Source organism: Adiantum capillus-veneris, chromosome 14 (assembly GCF_014529385.1).
Source record: "Adiantum capillus-veneris isolate H3 chromosome 14, ASM1452938v2, whole genome shotgun sequence".
Taxonomy (NCBI): Eukaryota; Viridiplantae; Streptophyta; class Polypodiopsida; order Polypodiales; family Pteridaceae; genus Adiantum; species Adiantum capillus-veneris.
Genome location: NC_140944.1, coordinates 154751047 through 154756946, shown reverse-complemented (window position 1 = coordinate 154756946; position 5900 = coordinate 154751047).

The following is a 5900-nucleotide window of genomic DNA, read 5'->3' as shown; positions in this document are numbered from 1 at the left end:
TTAAAAGAGACCCTTAGTAGAGCTACTCGCTCCGAACATGCGGTTAATGAAATAAATGAAGGGAGTGGGGAAGTAAATTCGTCATTCATGCCTAAAATGGACCCTATGCTTCTTGAGAGTGTGCATGTGAATGTTCCATCCACTGCACCTCCTGATCCTTTAGGACTATCTCCCTCTGAGGTTTTACTACCCAATGATAGGAGTCTTGCCGAAGTACAAGAGATCGAACGCTATATGCAAGCAACAAGGGAGAGGGAAATTGAGAACCTACGAAGGCTAGAACAAAGTCGAGCCCTGAAAGCAAAGGCTCCTATGACAACAATCATGCTAGCCGAGCAACCGAGTGCTCCCAAGGTAGCAGTCACGGAGGGGCAAGCTATGGGGAGCAATAATGCTTCCACTTCAAGGGAAACCTCCAGCACGCCAGGCCTAGATGGGATATTCCTAAACGAAAATTGGGAGTATGACCTACAAGCAGAAGCTTTAACTGATCGGTACACAGGACACACCTATCATGTGGGTTGGTTAGATGTTCTACAATCCACATCGGGTGCTACTAGCATAGATGAGCAACAACAGAAAGTCTGTGATGTCCTCTATAGGATTGTCGAGTTAGAAAGACAGAACACAGGGATCAACATGCCTTCAACAGGCCTAATGAGATTCTTGGATACGGGAAAGGCCAACCAACCAACCCTGTCACAAATGGAGACTCCCTCAGTGAGCCCCATTGATCCTCCATATGTTGTTTCGCCAGGAGCCTCAGTACAATCTGAGCCCACAAGTGGCAGCTTTACCTTCCCAGATCTAGCTCATCTTTCTCTTAATGACACTACGGCTACCATGCATATCCCAATGGTGAGCATGACAAGAAGTACACCATGGAGTTCATTTGTTAACACTACGCCGATGCCTAGTAGCACAGTGCCCCCAACTATACCTACATGTATGTATCAATCATGTCCACCTGTCGTACCTTAGCCTCATGTAGCTCCTACACCTCCTATTATTCCAAGAGCTTACAATCCACAATGGAATTATCCAAGCTCTTATACAAGTGGAGCCATGCCATTTAATAATAACATGCCATATCAGGAACCCCCTATGCCTAGGGCCACGCCTGTAAACTTTGGACTACCGTCTGGTACACCACCATACAAAATTTGGGACCCAAGAGCCGCGCGTATGCCAAGGCCAAGGCCAACTCCCATCTCACATGTGGTTCCAGGAGCACATACACCCATTATACCTGCTCAAATAGGAGATTTGGCAGCATTTGCTCAAACTATCGGTCGCTCTATTGCGGAAAACATGCGTAGTGCACCTGATAGAGAGCCTAGGAGCAAGGCAGTTCAAGTAGCTAAGCTCACACAGAAATTCAGTGGAGACGGAGATGCTAGAAAGCATATGGAAGTCTTTGAACATGTGTGCGATTCCTTGGAAGAGCACAATGAGCTACATAAGTGTAAGGCTTTGAGTTTGACCCTAAGCGGAAAGGCTGGAGATTGGTATAGAACTTTAAGAGTAGAAGAGAAAACGATCTACTCTACTCTTAGGAGATTGTTCTTGAAAGAGCACATACGAGAGGGAGTACTTTGGGGTGTAGCCTCTCAGCTCCAAAAAGCCCAACAAGAAGAAGGTGAATCCGTGAGAGACTTCATTAGTCGCCTAAAGAATTTGAATTCTCGATGCAATCCAAATGAGCGATTCAACAACAACCAATTGCTCGATAGATTCATTAGGGGACTACGACATGAAAGTATCTATAATGGCCTAGTCATTAGAGGTATCACTACTTGGGAGGCAGTCACCATGAATGCAATCCAATTGGAGGTAATTTAATGATTGTGAGTGGCATAAAATGGTAACCATCTTTTTGCAACATTTGTCAGCCTACTCAACGTCCTCCTCTTCCTCATATATATTTTTCTATACTATTAAGTTATCTAGAGTAAATTCCCCCTCTTCGTTTAACCTTTGTGGCGACACATACATTATACTCTTCCCAAAAAAGTCACCTTAGTCATATATTTATATTACCACCCTTTTCTTTTTTGCTTTGTAAATAGAATAAGCATACAATAACCAACTATATACCCCCAAACTTTCTTACCTCTTGTGAATTAGTAGTAGAAAAATAATATATCCATCTTCCACCCCTTATAGATAAATTCCCATGGAAATCAACTCTCCACTTGTCTTTACCAAAGATTATGGTCCCTCTCTACAAGTCTTCTATGCCCCCTACATAGGTGGCCCAATATCTCTTAAGAATATACATATAGTTTCTCTCCTTTCAAAAAGACTCCAATTGTATATTCTTTTCACAAGCAAATAATATTGGGCCCTCCTCTATTTGTTTAAGCATCATAGCCTTTTGAAAAATCATGATTCCCCTTGGATGCATACAAGCAAAGGGCCCATACAAGAAGACTTTGAAGCAAAAGGTTCCCTAGCCTAGTGTGGACCTTCCAAACCGAATTCTTTGGTACATGGGCGTGAAGAATAGTCCAAATTCATATCAAACATGTTGAGAAGGTCAATTTTGCCTTTTGAAGCATGTCATTCCGAGCTACAGGTAAAAAGTTATGGTCAAAATAGTGTAAATCTGTCAGATTCGCAGCAAAAGGGAACTGTAAATCAAGTAAATCAAGAGAGTGAGATCTTATTTTTCCCCTACCCATCTTCTAGAAGAGCAATGAGTGTTCAAGGTCACTTGCATGTGATGGGACCAACCTAAAGATGCTTTCTAAATGCCAAGACAGACAAGTTGAGATACCCCGCAGGAGCCACCCGTAGGGCCTCATGGTGGGGCCCACCTACATTATGCACCCCTATGGAGCCTTCACGGTCTAAAATGATATTTTTGGTGAATAAATAGTCCCTTTTATGTCCAATATTCAATGAGTGGTCAAAGGACACTTAATTAGGTCTAATCACTTACTCTAATTAAGTGTAGCATAATCCCACTCCTACACAACTATAAATAGCCCCCCTTGGAGAGACTCAAGGACACACACACCTATATTTTCAACTTCATGTTGTTTCTTGATCAATAGTAGAGAAAACCCCAACTCTCCCTCTTTCACATCCTCCCTCCTAACCCTCCTCTTTGGAGGAAGTGCAACTCTATTCTCCACTCTCTCCATTCTACAATCTCTTACTCCATCAACCCAATAAATCATTTGTAGCACCTCAATAACTTGTAAATACATCATGATCTCTCTCATGGTTATGTTAATGATCATGAAATCATCTTCAAAAACTTTCAAGTGTCGCAATTCGTGATGGTTAGCCAGCGTCAGTCCTCCTCTTAAAAGGTGTGTGAGAAATCAAGTAAGTGTTCTATTCTCAATTTACCATTGGTTTGTTTCTCCACACTTATTCAATTGGTCTAAAGAAATTTCTCACTCCAACTCTCTTTTGCTTCATTACATATGCATGTGGCTACCTCTCATGGTGATTTTATTTGTGTCACGGCATTGCATAGATGGAGATGAGCTCTCTATGCAAAGTGTGTTAGTTTGATGTAAGTGATTTTCTTGTGTGTTTGAGAGGCAAGTCTTGCGCGCATGATTTTTTTTTATGAGTGCTTGAGGGAGGAAGAGTTTGGATGTATTATGGGTATTCTTATGGGGAGAAGGTGAATGCTATTCCACAAATTGCATATTTCATTTTGATGCACGGCATTGGGTTGCATAATCGTTGATGGTATTCAAGTGTCCAAAGTGTATATAGAGTAAGGGGGTTTTCAAAGCGTGTTGCTTGGGTGGGTGAGTTGTGTGCAAGTGTTATTTTTTTTTATTGGTTTCCTTCTCCACTCCCAAAAGAAGGTGGTGCCCCAAGTAGTGTGTGTACCTCTTTACGAACATTTTGTGAGGGTAGGCCTATTGGTTTGGGTTTAGAGGCCCCATTTCAAAAAGCTCGCCCTCAATTGCAGGAGAAAGAGTGTCTGCCGAGCCGAAGTCAAGTACCTCGCAAGCATCAGGGCATGAGCCAATGAAGATAAAGCCAATCGTGAAAGAGCAAACGATATCTGAGATGACTTTGGCAGATCTCACCAAGGACATCCAAGAAAGCCTTAGGGGTAATCGTGCTCCACAAAACACTCATATGTATCCAACAAGGGAGCAACAATGGTGCTCAATTTGCTTGGGCCCACATACTACGAGTGAATGCCCTACTTTCAGAGTAAAGTTTAACGGGACTTGTAACGCGTGTGGTAGGTATGGCCATCAAGCGAAGGATTGCCTAATGCTTAAACGCATCATGGAAAATAGACCGCCTATAGCTTGGGCAGACTCACCTCTAGTTCCTGCATTGATGCCCACCCCACCCATGGAGCAACAGTTGCCATTACAGCACATGGTCCCTAGAACCCAAAATGTGGTCCAAACCACACCGTTGCCACCTCCAGTGCTAGGACCGCAACCCCCTCATCCAAGAGTTACACCTATGAACCAAATAGGTTGCGAGTCATCTAGTACTTATGTAGATTGCGAATTGGACATAGACCCTAGTATCACCTATGGAGTCAACATGCTTGAGGAGTGTCCCATGTACTATATGGAAGACCATTGGGGACAAATCAAACCGGTATATCAAGCTACTGCGCTAGCAGCAAGAGGCCAAAACATTAATAGTTTTGCCAGGAGACCACCTCTTCAGTGCTACGAATGTGGTGGACCACATCGAGTAGCTGAGTGCCCCATTAGAATGCAAAAGAATACTGCACTAATGCAAACAAGTCAAGGGAGTGCATTGGCAATGCCAATACTCATTTGTAATCATTGTGGCATAAATCATTTGATCGCTCAGTGTCCTAACAATCCAAACGCACCGAAAATCACACCATTGAACTTAATAGAGATTGTTGATGGGACACCACCAACTATAAACATAGCACCAGTGAATGCACTCACACGGTCGATGCTCCAAAAGCAAAATTACATCCTCAAAGAGAGAGATGCTGTATCCATTGGCCGAGCGAGAAAGAAGAACATACGAAGAAAGAAATCCCTTAATGCTTCTAGCTCAAAACCTAGTTCAAAGACTAACATAGGGACAGTAGAGGATCCCGTGTATATGAATGACCCTGAGGATGACTCAGATTCGATAGAGACCACGGAGACCAAAACTATTACTACAAAGGAAAAAGCCAGTGAGGAGGATCACGAGAGGGAATTACGACAAACACCAAAAGAGTATTCAAAGTTAAACCACCCAGTTGCGAACCCCCAAGATAAGCCATGAGAGACGAAAAATGAGGATTGCAAGAGAAAGATTGGAACCTATCCAAACCCAACAGTGGAAATTGAACGAGTCCAACAACTGAGGGGTTTGGTGGAAGAAACTCAACGAACATTAGAACCTGAACCCAAACATATCCAGATGTCGGACACAGTGTTTCCCACACAAGTTCAACCTCACAAGAACTACAGGCCGTTAGCTATACCCAGTATCATTCGGGAAGAGAGTGAGGGTAGGACATCTTAAAGTGGACACACACCTTTCCTACTAGAGAGAATGTTTGGTGAGGGAATGCCCGACCCCCTTGAGGAAGTGGAGATTCCATCTTCACCATTCTCTTGTCAGGGTCCTACGTCCCACAAGATGCCATTAAATGTTGCCAAATTGATGGATTGCATGTCTTCAGAAGTTAGAACCACCATCATGTCCAAACTATATAAAGACCCCGAGCTAGTCTCAGCTCTTTGAGCCTTCCTCAATGGAGAATTACAGGCCGGATTACCACAGTTTGCACGTATGAACAAACCTGACTCGGTAATGAATGATGAGGAGCATTTAGCACCACCATCTGACCTAGCGGGACATGAATCTGTAATTGAAGTACCCGTTAACAAGTTGGGGCAATACTTTGAAGGTGATGAATCTAATGC